Genomic DNA, 24,044 nt, shown 5'->3' on the forward strand with positions numbered 1-24,044 from the left:
GGTGGGTACTTTCTGTAATGGTGTCGCATGTGGGTGTTTCATTTTTGTATTTTCCTCGGAATGTATGTAACCGTCAGCTACTGATATGCCAAAGGCCACAAATACAAAGTGACCTCTATGACTTCTGAGCCTTGTTGTGCGCCCGTCCAGCACTTTACTCCATATCTGGATGTATTTTTATAGTCAGGGGGAAAAGCCCTCAAAAATTTGTAACCCAATATCTCATATTACCCCTTGTGAAAATGTAAAAAATTGGGTAACCCCAGCATTTTAGTGTAAAAAAATTTTATTTTCCAATTTATGGCCCACTTTTCAAAAAACCTGTGAGGTGTTATTTCCCACTGTACCCCTTGTTACGTTCATTGAGTGGTGTAGTTTCTAAAATGGTGTCACATGTGGGTTTATTTTTGCTTTTGGGGGCTTTATAAATGCACATGAACCCCGACTTCAATTTCAACAAAATGTTCACTCCTTCTATTCTGAGCATTGTAGTGCATCCACAGAGCAATTTACATCCACATATGGGGTATTTTTTTTTTTCTCTGACAAAATTGTTCTACAAATTTTGGAGGCCTTTTGCCCTATTACCCAATGTGAAAATGAAACATTTGGGGTAACACTATCAATATAGTGCAAAAAAAATAAAATGTTTCACTTTTACGGCCCACTGTTCAAAAAACCTATGAGGTGTAAGTACTCACTGTAACACTGTTACGTTCCCAGAGGGGTCTAGATTCCAAAATGTGATGCCATGTGTTTTTTTTTTTGCTGCCCTGGCACCATAGGGGCTTCCTAAATGCGGCATGCCCCCAGAGCAAAATTTCCTTCCAAACAGCCAAAATGGGACTCCTTCTCTTCTGAGACCTGTAGTGCGCCAGCAGAGCATTTTTCACCCCCATATGGGGTGTTTTCTGAATCGGGAGCAATTGGGCTTCAAATTATTTTCTGCTTTAACCCTTTGTAAAAATGTAAATTTCTTGGGAAACCAAGCATTTTAGGTAAATTTTTTATTTTTTTTTACTTATGCAAAAGTCGTGAAACCTCTGTGGGGTATTAAAGCTCACTTTACCCCTTGTTACATTCCCCAAGGGGTCTAGTTTCCAAAATGGTATGCCATGTGGTTTTTTTTTTTGCTGTCCTGGCACCATAGGGGCTTCCTAAATGCGGCATGCCCCCAGAGCAAAATTTCCTTCAAAAAAGCCAAATGTGACTCCTTCTCTTCTGAGACCTGTAGTGCGCCAGCAGAGCACTTTTCACCCCCATATGGGGTGTTTTCTGAATCGGGAGAAATTGGGCTTAAAATTTTGGGGGGGTATTTTCTGCTTTAACCCTTTGTAAAATGTAAATGTTTTGGCAAATCAAGCATTTTAGATAAATACCCTTTTTAAAAATGTAAAATTTTCGGGAAAACAGGCATTTTTTTTTTACATTTGCAAAAGTCATGAAACATCTGTGGGGTATTAAGGCTCACTTAATTCCTTGTTATGTTCCTCAAGGGGTCTAGTTTCTAAAATGGTATGCCATGTGTTTTTTTTTTGCTGTTTCGGCACCCTAGGGGCTTCCTAAAGGTGACATGCCCCCCAAAAACCATTTCAGAAAAATGTTCTCTCCAAAATCCCCTTGTCGCTCCTTTCCTTCTGAGCCCTCTACTACGCCCGCCGAACACTTTACATTGACATATGAGGTATGTGATTACTCGAGAGAAATTGGGTTATGAATATATGTAAAAATGTTATCCTTTTACCCTTTGCAAAAATTCAAAAATTGGGTCTACATGAACATGCGAGTGTAAAAAATTTTGAATTTTCTCCTTCACTTTGCTGCTATTCCTGTGAAACACTTAAAGGGTTAAAACCCTGACTGAATGTCATTTTGAATACTTTGGGGGGTGTAGTTTTTATAATGGGGTCATTTATGGGGTATTTCTAATATGAAGACTCTTCAAATCCACTTCAAAACTGAACCGGTCCCTGAAAAATATCGAATTTCAACATTTTGTGAAAAATTGGAAATTTGCTGCAGAACTTTGAAGCCCTCTGGTGTCTTCCAAAAGTAAAAACTCATCAATTTTATGATGCAAACATAAAGTAGACATATTGTATAGGTGACCCAAAAAGAAATTTAATTTGAATATCCATTTTCCTTACAAGCAGAGAGCTTAAAAATTAGAAAAATGCTAAATTTTCAATTTTTTCATCAAATTTTGGGATTTTTCACCAAGAAAGGATGCAAGTTACGACAAAATTTTATCACTATGTTAAAGTAGAATATGTCACGAAAAAACAATCTCGGAATCAGAATGATAACTAAAAGCATTCCAGAGTTATTAATGTTTAAAGTGACAGTGGTCAGATGTTCAAAAGATGCTCTGGTCCTGAAGTCGAAAAAGGGCTCGGTCCTTAAGGGGTTAAAGAAAAAAAATTGTTAATCTTATTTATAAAGCATTTATACTTAATAACTAAGTTATTACTTAGTTTAATATATTGTTACGTTATGTATTGTAAGTGCTTTTACATGTACTATACAAAAATCCTTTTGACTCTTCATTACAAGTAATTCAAAATTTTATTTCATATCTCTTGCAAAACAACTTAAAAAAAATGAGAGTCCTGACAAAACATCAGGAGAAGATGTGAAAGCATATGGAGACATATACGCGCATGGAGCGCGAAAACAAGAATAAAATGAGAGGAGATAAATTAAGTTATCTTAGATTTTTTTTTGTTTGTTGTTATAGTTAATTTTATGATTTATTAAAAAGTTATTCTTTAGAAAAAATGTGTGGTCTCCTTTTTAATTATTATTTTTGTTGTTTATAACTGCTGAATAAAAATTTCCATGTGGGCTTATCGTAGGGAGGAGTTAACAACAATGGTCTAATTGGTCTGCCTGAGTCACCTGACCTTGATAGACTTAAAGAACACTTGACTTATAAATTAAACATAATTTTAAAAGTAGAACACTACTTTTGCACACAAGTTAAGATATTAAATTAAAAACCTGAGAAACATAACAGGGGGCCCTGGGGTCACTCTGCCAGAGAAGACCCTAAGGACAGATACATACATAAATAAATAACTAAATAGCTAAATAAATAATTAAAATCAAATGTACAGATTTATTTACCTAATTTCATGATTATAAATAATATAGAAATTAAATCATGATTAAAAAATTAATAAATTCATCATCAAATTACTATATCAAGCCATTCTACTATGATTATAAAATAAATAAATTCATATATATATATATATATATATATATATATATATATATATATATATATAATTAAAAAGTTAAAAAAAACAACGGATTTAATGGAGGGAGAGCCAAGGAGAGGGAATGAATGACAAGGGACCCTTCAGCGCCCTGAGCTGACGGCAGGTGCCACAAAGTCGCCGCCGATCCAGGACTCATTCATCTTGATGAATGTGAGCCTGTCCACGGAGTCTGTGGACAGACGGGTCCTCTTGTCCGTGACCACCCCACCTGCCGCGCTGAATGTCCGCTCAGATACAGTACGCTGGAGGGGGGGCAAGACAATAACTCCAGCGTATACTGAGCGAGCTCGCAGCAGGTGTCCAATCTGGCAACCCAGTACTCCATGGGGTCGTCGGTGCTCATACTGTCAGAAGCACCAACAGACCCCATGTAGTCTGCCACCATGCGGGCTAGCCGCTGGTGGTGACTGCTGCTGCTGCTACTAGGTCGCTCAGATTGGAAGAACATCCTCATCTCACCCATTAGGTCCCTTGCTCGGCTGCTGCTGGGTGAGATGGGCGGGGACAACTGGAGGCCGGGGAGTTGCCTGCTCCAACCGGCTGACCATGCGGGCCTGCAGTTCCTCCATCCGGTGCTGCCTCCGGCTGGCTGGGAGGAACTGCTCCAGTTTCCCCTTGCACCGCGGATCTAAAAGGGTGGCCATCCAAAAATCATCCCTCTCCTTGATAGTCTTGATCCGGGGGTCCCTCCTGAGGCATCGCAGCATGTGGGCAGCCATGGGGAAGAGCACAGCCCGCTGTGACTCCTCTTGGCTGCCCGGGTCCATGACCTCTTGCTCCTCATGTTGCAGGCACTGCTGCTCACGCTCCGAGATGCCCCACCCCCAGACTATCGGTGCCCCCAACACCGGCTCTCCCTCCTGACCAAGCCCTGACTCCAGGACGTCAGCAGTAACCTCCTCCTCCTCGTCCTGGGCCTGGTCTTTGTGGAGCAGTGTTGCCTCCTCCTGCTCCACCAAGGCACTCTCCCCAGCATCGAGCAGGCGATCTAGTGCCCTGTCCAGCAGGAACACTATGGGGAGCACGTCATTGAGCCCGACATGTTCCGTGCTGACCATCTTGCTCGCCTGCTCGAAAGGGGCCAACACATGGCAGACCTGCTGTATCTGCCCCCACTCCACATTGGTGATGTACGGGAGGGTTTGTGTTAGCCCGGAAGTGCCTTGCTCCAGCAGGTATTCTCTCACCGCCCTTCACTGCTCCCACAACCTCTCCAGCATGTGGAGGGTGGAGTTCCACCGCGTCACACTGTACACAATCAGCCTGTGAGGGGGCAGGCTGTTGTCCTGCTGCAACTTGGACAGGGACGCGGCAGCGGTTGGGGAGCGCCTGAAGTGGCTGGCAATCCTACGTACCCTTAGCACAATGTCACTCAACCCAGGATAGGTGTGCAGGAACTTCTGCACCACAAGGTTGAGGACATGTGCCAGACAGGGCACGTGGGTCAGACTGCCAGCATGGAGGGCAGAGAGTAGGTTGCTGCCGTTGTCACAGACAACCATACCTGCCTGGAGCCATCGGGGTGTCAGCCACTTCTGGACCTGAGCCTGAAGTGCAGTCCAGTGTGTCTCCGGTCCCCTAAGCTAACAAGCTGGAGAACGGGCTGACAGCGCACGTGACCCACACTTGAGTAGCTACAGGGACGCTTGCTGGGAGGCTCAGCAGCTGTGGAGACAGTGGCTTGAGGGAGACCAGCAGTTCTCCCCTGGACATCCCGGGGCGGCACCAAAAAATCTGATGCCGCCGACCCCTCCCCGGCGCCTCGGAGGGAAACCCAATGGGCCGTGAAGCTGATGTATCGCCCCTGCCCATGTCTGCTGTTCCAGACATCCATTGTGAGATGCACCCTGTCGCTGACAGCGTGATCCAGAGACAGGGATACATTCTCCACAATGTGCTGGTGTAGGGCAGGGACACCAGTCCTGGCAAAAAAAATGGCAGCTGGGGACATGCCATCTGGGTTGGGCCTGCACCAACATCTGCCTGAAGGGGTTGCTGTCCACGATGTTGAAGGGCAGCAGATGTTGGGCGATAACCCTTTCCAGGAGCCCATTGAGGGAACGCACATGTCGGTCTCCAGGGGGGAAGGGAGTGGTGCGGTCAAATGCGTCAGTGACAGACGGCTGGTGCCGGACGGCAGTGGAGGACACTGAAGAGGAGGGTGCAATGGAGGAAGAGGTCTGGCTGCCGGTACCAGTACCTCCACCAGAGGGAGCGGAGGAGCATGAACTAATGGGAACAGGTGAGGGTGTGGCAGGGGCTGCTGTACCCTGCACACTAGTGGTGGCGCTGCTACCACCACACCTCATCCGCTCATACTCCTGCCAGTGGTTGACTCGGACATGCTGGGTCAGAGCTGTGGTACCCAGCCGAGCCAAACACTTCCCTCTCCTCACCCTGGCACGACAAAGCTGGCAGATGGCTATGGTAGGATTGTCTGCTGCCAGGGTAAAGTAAGCCCAGACAGGTGACTTCAGCACCCCCCTCCTATCAGATGGGGTGATGCTGACTTGCACCTGCTCGGGCTCGGTGCGCACAGGTGGAGCTGGCTGCTGCTGCTGACACCTCCTGCTGCCATCATCAGGGGAGACCCTGACGCTGGTCTCCCTGGTGACCTAGCGCACCGTTTCCCCAAAGGTGCCTACCTTCCTCATCACTGCTGCTGTGAACTGACAAGGGAGGTGGCACCCATGTTAGGTCACCCTCCTCTTCGCCCCCTGATATGTCAGACCCAGGGCTAAACTGTGGTGTACTGAGGGAAACAGCTGACATGGAGCCGCTAACCTGGCTCTGCTGTCCCCTCACTGACGCCTGGGTCTGACTAGATGCGGGTGTTTCTTGCCCAAAAACACCCGAACCACTTGGAAGGGATGTCTCTGGGGTACTGACAGCAGGTACCCCTTCCTCCTCCTCCATCATCCCTTCCAAAAGGTCCTGAGCATCAGGACAGAACTGGATGTCTGCCTGATGCAGGGCCTCCCCCAAGATAACCCTCTGACTGTCACTGTCAAACAGTAAGAGGCTTGACTCTTGGGGGCTGGGGGCGGGTCCTAAAGGCACAACCGGTGTACTGGTGGTGCTGCTGTAGGGGCTGCTGGGAGTCGGGTCTGAGGGCTCCGCGGCACTCCACCACTATCGGAGCCCGAGATGCTATTTTCGGGCGGCTGCCCAAGGAAAAAAAATAGCAGATCAGACGGACTCCCCTTCCACCTGATCCACTTGTAGGGGCGCGAGAGCTACCCCGTGCTGGCAGCGACCCAGCACTGGGAGTAACTCCCCTACCCCTGCTGCCACGGCCACGTATGTTGCTCATACGTGCTGATGGGGGGGGGGGTGAAACTTTATTGGGGGGGGGGGGAATTTGAGATGTTTTTTTTTTAAACAAAGACAAGCACGCAGACAAAGACGCAGACAAAGACTACTCAACTACAATAATTCTTTTTTTCACAAGGACAAAGACGTAGACAAGGACACAGACAGCTACTAAACTAGAAGAACTAAACTACTACAGCTAAAACTTTTTTTCTTTTACACTAACTGATGCAGACACGGACAATGACAACAAATACTAAACTATATGCAAAGACAAAGACAAGGACACAGACAACAACTACTAAACTGGAACTAAAACTAAACTAACAGCTAAAACTAAACTTTTTTTTTGTTTTTTGTTTTTTTTAAGCTAACAGACAGACGCTGACACGGACGATGAAAACAAATACTAAACTAATATAAACTAAACAATAACTCTACTTACACAAACTAATATATGACTAAACTAAACCTAATTTTTTTCTCTTTTTTAACACAAAACACACAAACTAAACACACACTAAATTAACCTACCTTAAAGAAATTTACACGTAAACTAACTACACAGAAATCTAACACTAATCTACACTAACCTAGACAAAAAAAACAAAGATATGTGTTTTGAAAAAAGCAGTTGGGTCTTTTGCTTTGAAAAAAGCAGTTGGGTCTAAGGTAGTACTATGAAGCACAAAGCTCAAAGCTCAAAGAACGCTGGAAAAATGACAGAAGCACTCCACTCTCACAACCACCATGTGAATCTGCAAGCAAATACTTCTGGGAGTGATCTTATATACTGGTCGTGCCAGCAAGTTTCTATTGGTTGCTAGGGAGGTTGCTAACCTCTGACAACTGTGGTTGCAGAACTATCATTGGCTCAGAGGCATAAGAAGGGCGTGGAAAATATTCGTGAATATTCGCAATACGAATATTCGCAATACGAATATTCGCATGCACAAACTAATCGCCTCAGATTCTCCCCCCATGGTCTCTAATCATACCAGCAATGCATTTATCCATAGATGGAGATCACTATAATGTGATCTGTGTTTAAACAAGTTTAGGAAAAAAACGAATGTTCGCAATCGCGAATATTATTTGCGATATTCTAAATATTCGTGAATTCACAAATATGCTATATTCGCGACGAATATTCGTGAGCAAAACTAGATATCACTCCATCCTGTCTACTTTCATTGCCACCAAACAGTGACTGAAAAATATTACTCGTAAATTAGAATTTAAAAGGTTTCTGTTTTTTTAAAGGAAAACTGCCAGCCTGTTCACCTGCACTAAAACCAATACAATGGGTTATAGTACTGGTGAACAGGAGTAAAATTATGTGTTACTTACATAAATCAGTCCAGTACTTTTATTGTTATTCTCCATCATGGTTCTATTGTTAAGGCGCTTCTGTGCACCTTGGAACACACAGCTTCCCTGCCTACTCAATAAGGCATAATGAATATAAATAAATATGCAATTTCCTTCACTCTCACATCTTAGTGACATGAGAGCTTGGGGTTACGTGAGCACTCTACTTTTGTATCAGAGAGGAGGCGCTGCTCCCTCACTACAAGCGGGAGAGATGATTGAATGAGCTTGGTCACATGAATGCTGAAACCAAACCAATTTAGTATGGCCAGAGTACTGTGAAAATGTGCCTGCCTGTTCTCCACTAGGTCACACAGAATAGTTTGGGCCTAGTCAGTAGCCTGTTCAAGAAAAAGCCTGCTCCAAGCAACCCGAGTTTAATTAATCACAGTCTTATGCATGTGTGAGTCCCTTTTCATTATTTTTTTTATTTATACATTTTTTTGCTTCTTCAGTTTTTTTCGTTTGGATGTGCTGATTCTATTTGAACTTAAATGACCCCTGTTCATAAGTCTGCATACACTTAGTTCCGATTGCTCACCAGCCAGTCACATGATTTATATTACCAAGTATATTGCCTTAGGTCCATAGTTCCATTCCAGGTCTTTACAAATCATTATGGGGGATATTTATCATTGTATTTAGAGCTTTTTCATTTTCTTACAGTTGGTCCATAATATGTCGCACATATGCCTAAGCACTTTGTTTTGCAACTTTTTGCAGTACACAAAACCTGCAACTCAACTTTTACTTTACTAAATAGTAAAAATGCCTTTTTTGGACCCCTAAGTAGTAATATTGCCCATAGCTGTTGCCCCGCAAAGTATAAACCCCCACTTTGTGTCTTTTATACAGTAGTTATGTGGCTTTGACAGTATTAATGCCACAACACTAGAAAATGGCTACCTTTGTGCCACCTACAAGTGGCCTGTGGCCCCACAAGAGAGAGAATAGAAAGGAGCTAATGACAGAAACAGTTTAAAGGGAAATCTCCAGGGGTATCGGGCCATTGGTGAGGTATAATGGAGATTTCAGTCATAAACAACTGCCTAGTTTGGCTCTTTTCCCAGGACAGGGTATCTTAGGGGCCAAAAAGAGACCAAAATGCATGCCATGACCATCATCTTCAATACACATTTTAACGAAGAAGTGCATAGCTAATTATACAATATTGTGAAATATTAGAAACAATAAATGGAACAAGAGAGAAAAAAAGAAAGAATGGAAGGATTCTGTTGAAGTGAAGTACTAAAAATGTTTGAGACATCTTACCACCCACAGAATTCTATTTAAAAATACAAGATACCTTTAGGTGAATTACTACCTGCAGTGCACAATCATGGGCAAGGTAAATTAATTCCTCCATAAAGCTAAATAAAATAAATTAGTTGTCAGCAGCCTCAGGCATTTTTAAAAAGCAAGGGCAATAGATAAAGATTAGCAGACCAGCAAGCAGTGCATCAGTCGGAATATGAGTCATTTGGGTATGGTAAAACTGTTACATTCTGACAAAGTGAATTATGTAAATGAATCAGTAGATTCTAACAGAGTCTCTGAATAGCTCCTTTAACTGCTCTAAACTACCCGCACTGACTACTGACTATGAGGTGAAAAGGATCTTGGACTCTTTTGTGCTTTTTTCAACTTAATACTTTTGTACATGTATTTTGGACCTCAGTTGCATGTTTGAACATGGAATGCACATTAAATGTACGATATCATGAGACAGTTAACCATGGAGGAAAAACTGAAAGGCCATTTCCCTTGTCATAGCATTGTAGGATTAACAATAAGGCCAAACAAAAACAGTGCAGCTGTCAGCAGCCCATATTATGCCCACATTTTCCATGCTGCAGATGGTTCAGTCATATTTGTACTACAGTCATAATAGCAAACTTACTACCAAACTACCAAATTACCAGCAATAATAGTAGGTTACAGAACACATAATGATACTGATCGCCTCTAGCCAGTTGGCTTCATAATGTATAAAGATCCTCAACTAAACTGCTTGCTGCAAAAAACCCTACTATGTCATAATTCCTAATGTTTCGGTAAATACTATTATTAAGTTTATGCATGTCGACAAACCTAACATATTCTAGTGTGAAAGCACCAAATCTGGATAACCTAGATGGTCCAAACTTTGCGGGGGAAAAAAATAAGTTTGGCAAAAACACAAACATTAGGTGGATTATTTCGGTCAAACCTGCTTACATACAACGAGCAAGGAATGCATCCCTAATTTACTGGAATAGATTCCTTGGGCTGGGTATGGTTTTTATTTAATTTACCTTTTTTTTACTAGCATTTTTCTTTTTTCATATATTTTTTACTGGAAAAAAGCCTCTGATCAAGAGGTTGAAGGATCAAGAAATTTCAAGAATTTTTTTTTATTTAAACAGATCGTTTTTTTTGTTTGTTTTTTTTTTATTGTGTTTGTGTGTTTTTTTCTTACTTTTTGGCTTAGTAGTGCAAGCTATTTGATAGATGGTGCCTATTACTAAACCATATTTAATGTCCGTTTATTTCTTTTTGTATTTTTCTGTTTAGGTGTGTATTCACACACTAGTTTGTTTTGAGCAATTTGCTATTCTCCCTGGATTGGGAATGGTTAATGCTCAGAACCAATGAGATCTTGGGTGTGTCTATTTTAACAAGAGTTCTCCTGCATTCTGGCTCCTGGTTATTTTGTGCAATAATGCTACTATGATATCTGTTTGTGCAATACTCTGACTATGTCTGCTTAAGCATTTACCTTGTATTTATCTTGTGATTTTATCTGAGTTTTAGCCATGGTTAAAAAGTCTTGTTTATTGTAGATTTTAGTTTGTTACGTTTGTAGGTTTTTAGGATTTAATTTTGTTCTGCTTAGTCTGTGTTCACACTGTGAATCTCATTTTTATAATCCCTGTTTGGTATCCTGGAGTATCTATTTAGACTCATCCGATTCTATTCTTGTATCTTGTAATATATCCTGTTTTGTATCTTGAAAAATATCCTGTCTAATATTCTGACCAGTGTATCTCTATGTTGTAGAGTTTGATTTTCTTGTATGCATTTTTATGAAGTTTATGTTTGTTTATGTTCTGCGTCCCAGTGTGAATAGTGTCCTATGTTCCTGATTAGTTTAGTGTTTTTCATTCATTTCTTCCGTCCATCCCCTGCATCTACTGGAATCTGCTGTATACCTGTTCCATACCTAGTCTTGTTAATTTTATCATGTCTGCCATTTATTTGGATTCCGGTTTGTGAACTGTTTGTTAATACACTATATTCTGCCCTTTTATTATTTGTAGCCTGTCTGGTTTATCTGTTCTGTTTTTTTTTTTTTTTATTCCCGTTCTTTTTCTGGCCTGTGACTGACTATGTATATAATTGGTCGAGCAAAAGAACCTCTGTGTGGGGCTGCTGGTTCTGTGGATAGGTGTAATTAAACAAATCCGGAGAAGAGTAGTTTTAAAAGCTGGGAGGTTTATTGCATAAGAAGGGGGTGGCTCCTCCAAAATGTGTAATCTTATTCTGCACTGGTTTTATTGTTTTTATTGTTATGAAATAAACCTCCTAGCTTTTAAAACTACTCTTCTCCAGATTTGGTTCATTACACCTATCCACGGAACCAGCAATGCCACACAGAGTTTCTTTTGCTCGACCACTACTTGCCTTTCTCCAGGAGACGGTTCCACCTCACCTGTAACCTCAGGCCTAGCAGCGGTTACGGCCTTCTTTGTAACCCCACTTGTGGGGTGATATGCAAGTTTAAACTTGCTCTAAGGTGAGCAGCTACTACCTAAGGGGTATATATGCCCCACTCCTTCCTCCCCTCTCTAATTTTTTAATCTATCAAACAGTACCACACGAGGCATGCCCCCTCTGGTCTCTTGTTTTTTCTTTTCGCACACAGGCTCTGTGTATTATTGGTTTTATGCCACAGCACTTTAGCGAAGGCAGGGACCGGCTCCAAGTTGTCGATTCACCACTTAGGGTGTATAGGCAAATAGGCAGGGAGAGTGTCACTAGGGGCAGCTTAGGGCTCACTCTCCCTGCACCACCCAGTCGGTCATGACACAATGACTTAGTATTAGCCAGTAGAAGGGCTCTGAATGTTAAAGAAGCACTCCAGGATTTTTTTTAATTTGCTTATATCAAACAGCCTAGACTATATTATTAAACAAAACATTGCACCAAAATCAAGTACGGAACGTATATCTATTGCAGAATCAAGATAACCGTTGCTATATAAGCATTTACCATGGGAAACAACAGCTTCTATTATGGCCTGAACAATTTAAAATGGCCACTCTGGCAATTACCTTACCAGTGGCTTTGATGTATGGTCCTCATTGATATGGCTCTTTCAGGAGAAGTTTCACGCAGAAATATGTGCAGCCATTATGCCTGGGCAGCCAGAATATAAAACAACAAACAAAAACAACAAACAAGACTCACCTGCCACCACTCCCTCAGTGTCTCGGTATGGCTACTCCAGACCCCACATCTGTCTTTTTTCTGGATCCCGTGCTCAAACGCGTGACACTGCAGGCTCAGCTAATCGCCATCAGCAGTGATGTCCTGCCTCAGACAGCAATAGGCTGAGCAGCAATGCAATGCATTGAGACCTGGCGACCAATATTTTATACCTAGATGTAGTTCTTTATCTTCTGCTCAGTCTTGGTCAGCTCCACAGACTGTAAAGGGACATTCTCCCGCAGGTGTGACATCATCTGAAGCCCTGATGGGGAGAACTTCTTCCCTCACTCTGCTACTCACAGCTAAGATCACTTCAGTCCAAGATAGGCTGTTATTGGCTGAGATCTCACCCCCCCCCCCCCCCCAGCTCTCCGCACTAAACTCTACAATGTGTCAGCTCTGCCCAGCAGCTTGGAAAGAAAGCAGAAATATTAAGCACAATATTCAGCACTATGCACTGAAGGCATCATGGCTCTACAGTCTTGCTCTGCTCAAAGGGAAATATTCAGCTCTATACACTCTATATATTGTGCTGGGCTGAGGTACCACCTGCCTTTCCTGACTTTTGTCTCTGCTAGGTTGCTGCAGGAGACAATTTGCAAGCACAACTGCATGCAAGACCAGAAGGAGGACCCCTCGGGGCCAAACTTTTGAAGACTAATTTAACACATAAAGTCACAACATTTTTATAAAGAACTATATTAAGTATATTAACTATATTTAAGTATAATAAGTAATTGAAATAGGCTAATCTATAACATATTATTTTTATTTCTAATGACAGGTACCATTTAATAAACCTAAGTAAACCGATCTACACCTACTATAAACCAGTAAATAACCAGTGGGGACTATATTTATAGATTAGAGGAATTAGCAGCTTAGAAATATCTATCACATACAATAAAGATGAGCAAACTTTTGAAAAAATCACCTCAATAGATGTGTAGAACACTTTGCCTTGTCCTAATACGCATAGGGAGAGTGCTGTGTTAGTTAAATAATACTGTTATTCAGTATGACATGCAGATTACAGGCATTTCTATTAGAATCACTGCTGCAGAGTGTTGATGTGGCAGCAGGGAGACCATATGGTGTCAAAGAGAAGAGAATAAAGAGATTTTTTATGTAATTTTAATTTACTTTAATATTAATTTATTTACATTTTTTGAGTACCCATTCTGGTGAGCATCGAGCTGGTGGTCCTCCGCCAGGCGAGATACCACCTGTTCCAGCCCCAGCCTCTCAGCACCCCCCTGACTATGAAAATGCTAATGTTTCATTTAATCAGTTATGGTTCATTATTATCACTCCAAGCCATTCCTTTGTATTCTTGTGATAATTCCACAGATAATATGAAGTAGACGACCATGGGGCCTCAGTCTTGAAAAGATTACATAGATTTTTTAAATTTAAGATTCATGTTAGATTCCCAAGATTAATGTCCCGGTGTTTACTTAGATTACCAAGATTAATATCCCGGAGCTAATACTGTATGACCACAAAACCCAATCTAGCATGGAGTCACATGGCAGCACAATGACAGAGCCTAGAGGTGGCAGCAGCATGAGGAGACCATAATCTGGCAGAATGGCACAGTCTGGAATTGGCAGCAGCATGAGAGGACCATATCGTGGCAGAAGGGCCCAGTCTGGAGGCGGAAACAGCCTGACAAGACCATAGGGACTCACAATAGAGAGGATTAAAGATATTTTTGAAATTTTTAATTGAAGATTTTAGATATATTAAAATTTTAAAAATGTAGTTTAATTTAAGGTGCCAACAGCATAAGGAGACCATATGATGGCACAATGACACAGCCTGGAGCTGGCGGCAGCATGAGTAAGACAATAGGGCTTCACAATCCCTAAGATTAAAAGATGAATTTTTAAATTGAAATTGAAGATTTATGGAGGCTAGTGCTACCATTAAATATTTTTAGGTAATGTCTCAGGACCATCAGCATCAGTAAACCATATGGTGGCTGAATGGCACAGCCTGGTGCTGGCAGCAGCATGAGTAGACAATGGGGCTTCACAATCCATAATATTAAAAGAGGAATTTTAAAATTGAAATTGAAGATTTTGAAATTGAAATTTAAGATTACACTCCCATGTCCCGGGCCCCGCCGTATGGTTACAAAGGACCAAATCTAACAAGGAGTCATGTGTCACATGGTGGAACAATGACAGAGCCTGGAGGTGGTATCAGTATGAGGAGACCATATAGTGGCTGAATGACCGCATGGAGTTTGTGGCAGCATGAGGAGACCATACAGTGGCTGATTGGCACAGCCTGGAGTTGGCAGCAGCATGAATAGAACATATAGTGGCTGAATGGCACAGCCTGGAGGTGGTGAAGCATAAGGACACAATATAGTGTCTGAATGGCACAGCCTGGAGTTGGCTGAAGCATGAGGAGACCATATAGTGGGTGAATGGCACAGCCTGGAGTTGGTTGAAGCGTGAGGAGACCATATAGTGGCTTAATGGCAAAGCCAGGAGGTGGCTGAAGAACAAGGAAACCATGTAGTGTCTGAATGGCACAGCCTGGAGGTGGCTGAAGTAGGAGGAGACCATATAGTGTCTGAATGGCACAGCCTGGTGGTGGCTGAAGCATGAGGAGACAATATAGTGGCTGAATGGCACAGCCTGGAGGTAGCAGCAGCAGCATCAGGAGTCCTGAAAGTGATCCGGTGACAGAGTGGTGTGGTGCGTGGCAATACCAGTACCCAGTGATGAAGGTGGGTCAAAAAAGGTCTGATGCGGCGGAAAGTTTATAACTGGGGAGCAGTGCCTTAAATCTGTTTGGCACTTTCCATATTTGTGAAGTGTTAGTGTGGCACCATGGTCAATCTACTCTAATGCATCAGGCATTGGTAGGTGGAAATCCTGGCTGATCCATGCCTGATTCATCTTCACAAAGTCCTTGGGGTGACTATGGTGACCTTCACACTAAACACCCGCTCTGATGGCACACTACTGGCCGGGCAGAACAGCTTTTCCACGGCAAACTCTGCAAGTTGCGGCCACAAATCAAGTTTGGCTGCCCAAAATCTAGCGGGTTTTCAATGTGTGATGGCATGGGCATGTCAAGGTATGCCACCACCTGCTGGTACAGGTCCTGCTCTATGTCTACCTGCTGCTGATTAGTTGCTTCACTATGCGGGTGAAGAAAGGTACTCATGAGCAACTGTAGACTCAGGCTGCTGCTGATGGAGCTGGTACTGCTGCTGCCACCCCTCCCCAGCAGCCATGGCAGTGGAAGGTGTGCACAGGGGGCCCCCTAATTCAGACCTGCGAGAGGATGGACGATGGCACCGATAGGCATCGGCCAACTGACTACATAGGATGCCTCTGTAATAGGTCAGTTTGTCCTCCCTCTCAGTGGGTGTAAAAAAAGGCCCCTATTTTGTGGCAGTAGCAAGGTTTCAATAAGGTGGAGATCCAGAAGTCATCCCGCTGTCAAATGGTGACAATCGGACTGTCATTACACAGGCAAGGGAGCATGCATCTTGCAATTTGTGCAAGTGACTCAGAGGGACTCCCTGCCTCCATCTCCACTGCATATTGCCACGGTGTGTCTTGGTCCACTGTCTCGCCTTCCTCATAACCCTCTAGCTCCTCTGGCTGCTCCTCCTCTTCAGTCAGATTACTAGAAAAGCCGCCCAGTTGACGAAACCTAAACTGTGCTCCACTGTGTCCCTCGCTCTCCTCCTCCTCCTCCAGGTCAGCCCCCACAGGGCTTATGTGGCCATGAAATGTGGGGACCACATCTCCAGTGCCCTGACTAGCCATTGTTGCCAACATGTACTGTAAGAAATGAAGCAGAGTAATGACATCATTCATCCCGTAATCCTGGTGACTTACTAATAATGTGGCTTCCTTAAAGGGCCTGAGCAAACAGCTGGTGTCACGTATGAGTTGCCACTGATTCCCATTGAAGTTACACAGTGGAGTACCCCTATCCGCTTTGATTATTAAGAAATCAGTGATGGCTTTTCTCTGTTGTTACAGTCAGTCCAACATATGGAGGGTGGAATTGCAACGTGTGGCAACGTCAGAAATCAGACTGTGCTGGGGGATACCATTCTGATGCTGCAGCTCAAGGAGTGTGTGTTTTGCGATGTATGAGTGGCTGAAGTTCATGCAAAGTTTCCTTCCCATTGTTAGGATGTAAACCACAACAAAAAACGTGGTCTCAAATGGCTGGAGGTGCTCAACCCCAAATGCAGTTGTGCATTTATACTGGGGGAGCAGATCCTGCCCTTGTAGTCCATTGCTAGGGATGATCCCCAGCATAAAAATGCATACAATAGAGGATGCCTGCAGCGGACTACAAGTGCCACAATAGAATCCTACACCAGATAGACGGTGTGGATGTGTAACAATTAGAACAAGACAATACAGGAATTTAGGTGAATTACTGTGGTAGATGTATACAGTGACATTGGCTATCCCTCAACACTGATGTTAAAATTCAGACATTATTAGGATGTCTTGCAAAGGGGAGGAACACTTCAGGAACCGCTTGACAACCAGATTGAACACGTGTTCCATGCAGGGCGCATGGCTCAGTTTTCCCAGTCGCAGCGAAGACAAGATGTTCTTCCCATTGTCAGTCACCATGGTTCCCATTTCTAGTTTTTGTGGAGTAAGCCATGCTCCGATTTCTTTACGAATGACTTTTAGCAGTTCCTCCCCTGTGTGACTCTGTTCGCCAAGGCAAACCATGTGAAGAACAGCGTGACACCGACGTGCCCTGCACACATGGTATGCTGAAGAGGCACTGAAACTTGTCTGGGCAGTGGAGGCTGAGGACACGGTGGAGGATGAGGAGGCGGAGTCGCACACTGTCACAGGACCAACGGCCTGAGTGCGTGGAGGAGGAAGCGGCGTGACCTGTCCAAGTTAGTGTTGTGGCTGTGCAGGTTCCACATTCACCCAGTGAGCCGTAAAGGACATGTATTGTCCCTGACCATAGTTACAGCTCCAGACGTCGCCGCTGCCGTGCACTTTGGTACACACACCAACTGGCCCACCTTCCTTCCACAAAATTGTGCAGTGCTGGTACTGCTTTATTAACAAAGATATGACGGGTTGGCACTCTCCACCTCAGCTCGGCACACGCCATCAGTTCTCTGAAAGGTGCTGAGTCCACCACTTGAAAAGGGAGTAACTGCAGCACCAGCAACATTCTGCCTTTGTGCCATTGGATGAGTGGGGGCATACTGTTGTCTCTTGGACATGGCTTTGCCGATGGAATGTTGGCGGAATGACTGACTAAAAGTAGGAGGATCAGGACCATCTGGAGAGACAGAAGGAGGGTATGACACACAGCTCTATTCGGCTGAGGTGGTGGAGCCTTGGCTGGCTGAAAGAGGGAGCGGCGTGCCTCTGGGTGATGCAGCAGGCTGGACCACTACATCGGAGCCACGGTTCTCCAAGGCCACTTTATGGTGGCGAAGCATATGTTGACACAGGGCCGTGGTGCCAACATTGGGACCCTGGCCACGCTTCACCTTCTGCCGACATATCTTGTATGTGGCTATATGAACCTCCTCTGGATGCTTGATGAAAAACTGAATGACCGCCAAGTAGCTGATTTTCCCACCTATAGTCCGCACTAATTGACTTCTACTGCCGCCGGCTCCAGGAACCCATGTTCCACTACCTCCTGGGAAGATAGGCTGCCGCGAAGCAGGAGGTCCCCCCGGGCACGTTTGGCTCCAGAATTTCCACTTCTGCCACCATGCTGACTGCCAACCATGCTACCACCTTGCTGGCTCAGCTGCTGTCTCACAGGCAACCTGCAACCCTCATCATCGAGTTGTGTCTGCACTTCACTGATGTCCTCCTCAGGTTCCTCAAGAGTGTCTGCTTCAGGACTCTGAACGCTGGTGACACCACCTCCCACGACACTCTCCTCATCACTACTTGCCCGCCTAGCGGAGGAAGCAGCAGATGTCTTCTCTACTTATTGGCTGGGCAGTAGCTGCTGACTGTCCTCTATTAGATTGTCCTCACTGAATAATGGAGCTAAACCCACAGCATAAGATACTTCTTTACTGGAGGGAATATCATATGACAGATGCAATGGGAGGACAGGGATTGCTCCCGGGCCATTTCAACTGAGTTTTGTGTCTGAGGAACCCACCGACTGTTGACTGGGTGTATCAGATGTCACTTGTGATGAAGTGGATGGCCCTGTTAACCAATCGATGATGGCAGATGGGTTGCTGGTTGAGACTCGACCACTCGCTGATACCGGGAGCTCAGGCCTCTTGCTTCCACTCCTGCTTCCATTCGTCCCTACTCTGCTGCAACCTCTGCCTGATGAATTTAGGCCTCTGCCACTCCTCTGTGCACATCCTGGCACTTCTCTGCCTGACATACTTAGTGCGTATATGAGGGGAGTACAATACGCTTCACTACACTTAAAGCAGAATTTGTTTAGAATACCAGCCAGTGAGTACTTTTGCCTGGACTTTCACAGTATCTAAGCCCTTGCCAAATTAACAGGTACAAAATTGTGCCCTACTTAGATGTACGTATGTGGCATGCACTTATGAGGGCATAAAAATGTGCTACAGTACGCTTAAAAAAGTATTTGAGTACAACACCAGCCTGTGAGTACTTTTGCCTGGCCTTTCACAGTATCTAGGCCCATTAAAGATTAACAGGCACAAAATGGTACACTACTTAGATGTAGGTATGTGGTATGCACTTATGCGGGCAGAAAAATGCACTACAGTACGCTTAAAAAAACGTAATGGAATAAAACACCAGCCGGTGATTACTTTTGCCTGGACTTTCACAGTATCTAGTCCCTTGACAGATTAACAGCTACAAAATAGTAAACTACTTAGATGTAGATATGTGGTGTGCAGCTTGTTGAAATGTATGAGGCAACACACAGCTCTCTGCCCCTCTCTGTAATACAATGCTGTAGAAAGTTATTGGGAGGTTAATGGCTGTAGTAAAAATCCTTTTGAGTGGAAAAAAAATACTGCTCTCTGTCCACATGAACGCTGATGTGACTAGGAGGTGAAACGCTGCTGGAAAAAGATTTTCTGTGTAACACAAACACTGTCTGTCCTATCTCTCTGCAGTGACTGAAGGGACTGGCTGCAATATCGCTGCCGATTATATAGGGCTGTGACCTCACAGGGGTGACTGGCTGCTGATAGGCTGCATTCTGCATGTAATTCAAGGTATTCCTGCCTATCCCCCTTCCCGCCTTGTCTTCTCACCTTCCCAGAGTTCCTTGCCCCATGTCCCCACATGTGGATCCACCATTTTAGATGCCCTGGAGCCTGGACCACACTAAATGAAGTTTAATGAAGTGATTTGTGCGATAGAATCACGGCAATATTTGCATTCTTTGCTAATCAAAATTTTTATGAAATTTGTAACAAATTCGGATTTGTCAGCTTCGATTCACTCATCTCTAAAGTACAACATTCAGAAATATTTGAAAACCGTGGATCACATGCAGATCTTATTTTAGTTAGCACAATACATTTGAAAAGATCCACAAGAGGCCTATGATGATGTTGCAAACTTTGTGCAACAGGAAGAGTACAATCTGTAGCAAATGTACTGCACAAATATGCATAAAAAAAGGGCCTCTGTGGTGGCAGTAAATTCACCTCACCTGAACTTAGTTTCCGTTAGTGTGTACCTACTCATTTTTTCTAGAATTTTTAAAATCAACTAGTTAAATCTTTAGATTTATAAATGAACCCCAACTGTTGTAATTTTACGAAGCTGTTACCAATCAACTATCAAAAGAAAAAGATGTGGACAGAGCCTTGAGTACAGTAGTCACTCAGAATGGCTTGCAGAATGCCTGCTTTCCAGGTAATTACATTGCGGCCGCCTCTGTTTAACAGTCTACTTCTTTTACAGTCTACTTCCCCCCAGCCTCGTCCTGCATCATATTCTCTTTTGTCAAATAATGATTATAATTAAGAGCCCACACTGAGAGAACCATTACATTATTTCCTATACTGTTATTGTCAGGAACTGAATAGTCAGAAGGCATTACATAAAGAATATATGTTATGTTTAAACCTCAATTATACAGAGAATAGAAGATATTTAAAAAGTTTCTTTTACGGCTTTTCCAATATTATACAGTTTTTAAAATTTAACAGCAGTGATGCAATCTCTCCTAATTATTATGTAATGACCACTCTTCTTTTCACAGCTTTTTTTTTTACTTCTTAGCAAATATTTAAAATACAGCTATGACATCCCAACACTTGAAATCCAGGTAAGTCGTAATACCGGGATGAGATGTATAAAGTGGGATCACTCATATACTATGAATGGCTGCTATGCTAAATAGCTGACACCTGCTTGTTGAATAGCAATCATGAAATCTAAGCTACTAGATGAAGAGGTGGGCCTTTAGGTTAGCCCGCTGTTATGCAATCAAAGCCAAGTGGCTGTTATGGCAGTCAAGGGACTGATGAAGGCACCCAAGCCAGCAATGTTAGTGGCAAGAGGCAACATTGCAGTATTGCAGTGTATTGTACATGCAATTAAGCAATTACAGGGTTAGGTGTTAAGAGAAAGTTTAAAATGTTAAGTAAAGGTTTTCACAATATAAAACAAGTTACATCCAAGATTTGAGAGAACTTTCCAGAGTTACAGAGTGGGCACAAGTTACGTTTTCGAGCCTTGGTATCAAATGTCATGGCAGAAAAGATAAATCTAATCGGCAGGATTTGAACCTGCGCGGGGAGACCCCAACGGATTTCTAGTCCATCGCCATAACCAATCTGCCATGATTACAATATAAAACAAACAAATAAAAAATTTCAAAAAAATTTCTATTTATCATATAAAAACAATTAAAAATTGCTATGACTTCTTAATTGAAAATTATTAACCCCTTAACGACGCAGGACGTATATTTACGTCCTACGCCGGCTCCTGCTATATGAAGCGGGTTCGCGCCGCGATCCCGCATCATATGGCGTCGGTCCCGGCGTCATCAACGGCCGGGACCCGCGGCTAATACCACACATCGCCGATCAAAGCTGACTGCCGCTTCTAAAGAGAAAGTGAAAGTGACCCGGCTACTCAGTCGGGCTGTTCGGGACCGCCGCGGGGAAATCGCGGCATCCCAAACAGCTTACAGGACACCGGGAGGGCCCTTACCTGCCTCCTCGGTGTCCGATCTGCGAATGACTGCTCCGTGCCTGAGATCCAGGCAGGAGCAGTCAAGCGCCGATAACACTGATCACAGGCGTGTTAATACACGCCTGTGATCTGTGTAAAAGATCAGTGTGTGCAGTGTTATAGGTCCCTATGGGACCTATATCACTGCAAAAAAAAAGTTTAAAAAAAAGTGTTAATAAAGGTCATTTAACCCCTTCCCTAATAAAACTTTGAATCACCCCCCTTTTCCCATAAAAAAAATAAAACAGTGTAAAAAATAATAAATAAACATATGTGGTATCGCCACGTGCGTAAATGTCCGAACTATAAAAATATATAATTAATTAAACCGCACGGTCAATGGCGTACGCGCAAAAAAATTCCAAAGTCAAAAAAAGCGCATTTTTGGTAACTTTTTATACCATTAAAAAATGAATAAAAAGTGATCAAAAAGTCTGATCAAAACAAACATCATACCGATAAAAACTTCAGATCACGGCGCAAAAAATGAGTCCTCATAACGCCCTGTATGTGGAAAAATAAAAAAGTTATAGGGGTCAGAAGATGACATTTTTAAACGTATAAATTTTCCTGCATGTAGTTATGATTTTTTCCAGAAGTGCAACAAAATCAAACCTATATAAGTAGAGTATCATTTTAACCGTATGGACCTACAGAATAATGATAAGGTGTAATTTTTACCGAAATATGCACTGCGTAGAAACGGAAAACCCCAAAAGTTACAAAATGGCATTTTTTCTTCGATTTTGTCGCACAATGATTTTTTTTCCGTTTCGCCGTGCATTTTTGGGTAAAATGACTAATGTCACTGCAAAGTAGAATTGGCGACGCAAAAAATAAGCCATAATATGGATTTTTAGGTGGAAAATTGAAAGGGTTATGATTTTTAAAAGGTAAGGAGGAAAAAACGAAAGTGCAAAAACTGAAAAACCCTGAGTCCTTAAGGGGTTAAAATAACATGTTATTTCTCTCAGTGAACAATGTAAAAATTGTACAGTGTTACAACTTCCATATTTGTGTTGTGGTTGGAGGAGTCCGAATGGAGGAAAAAGAAAAACCCCAGGTTTGTGGGGGGTGCACACCGCTAACAGTAAAATCCACCAGGGGCACCGTGGATTAAAAAGCATTTTTATTAATGTAAAAACAGACAACGCGTTTCAAGAGCGCCAGCTCTCTTTTTCAAGTCTCATGGCCTCAAGTTCTGCCTTTGGTAACGGCACAAGGCGGCGCCACCGTTTGTCCATCTATTGGTCTCCACATATCTCTGTAACTTCTATATTTGGTCACTTTACCCACTCATTCAAAAAGTAATCAAAAGTAGTAGTTACTCCAAAATGGCGTAAACCATGACACAGGACCATCAAAGAAAAAAGCAAATAAATAAAAAATAAATATGGGTTTTAGAATATGGCAAAAAAAAAAAAATGTTTTGCCTTTCTTTTCTTTTAGCCTGTCCCGGACACAGGGTGTACAGGTACCTGTACACCCTGGATATTTCCATTCACTGCCTGTAACTAGGCAGTGAATGGAACGGGATTCCTGCTGAAATCATTCAGCAGGCACCCCATGCAAACCCCTGGGGAGGTCCTGAGACCGGCGATATTCATACTGGCAATATGCAGTGATTCCGGGTCAATCGGGTCCCTGGTGACCCAGAAAAAAAGGGTGATAGGTGCTGTCAGCAGGAGTGAGGTGGCACTGGTGCCACCTCACGATCATCCTGATTTGTCGGCGGTTACCGTGAACAGTGATCTGATCATGGTAACAGCCGGTAACAGTGATCCGTTACAATGACAAATTTAATTTTTCATTTGCACAGTCTACTGTTCCAAAGATCTGTCAAATGCCCTTGTGTGTAAATGCTCACTGCATTCATGCTACTCTATTAGGCCAAATAGCACATGTAGAGGTAATAACCAACACAACAAAATAACCCTAGGGGGTTAAATATCCTCTAAATTACATGTGCTACAAATACTAAAACTTAACTTTTATTACTCTTATATAAATATAACAGAAAAGGTGAGAAACACACGTTTAAAATTCCAGTACCACTAATGTCAGTTAGGTATATAAAAACTAGCACTGTGGGTCATCACCAATGCAACCATCATGGAATTTCAACAGTTATTGTATAAACTGATCTAGTGCCACACTCAGCAGCCCTGTGTCTCTTTCCACATAACTAGATCAGGGGTTATATTACCCTCTTTTATATGCTGTGCAATGTGGGCACTATCTTTGGCTTTATATATATCACAGTAAGGTGAAGAACCCCTACAAATATTGATGCCACTATTACAGTGGCTCGCACATAAAAATGCTCAAGCCGCTTATATATGTGGCTATCAAAAGAGAGATCACTGTGAAACTATCACTTGTGGCTGTACGGCACTCAATCTCCGTAACCTGCTGT

At 43.2% G+C, this 24,044-nt stretch overlaps 1 long non-coding RNA gene across 1 annotated transcript in view; it reads right to left on the bottom strand.

Annotated features, from left to right (window-relative positions):
- Nucleotides 1-24,044, bottom strand: part of LOC130360807 (uncharacterized) — a 46,646-nt gene that overhangs the window by 22,187 nt on the left and 415 nt on the right. The window lies entirely within an intron of this gene.

Source organism: Hyla sarda, chromosome 3 (genome assembly GCF_029499605.1).
Source record: "Hyla sarda isolate aHylSar1 chromosome 3, aHylSar1.hap1, whole genome shotgun sequence".
NCBI lineage: Eukaryota > Metazoa > Chordata > Amphibia > Anura > Hylidae > Hyla > Hyla sarda.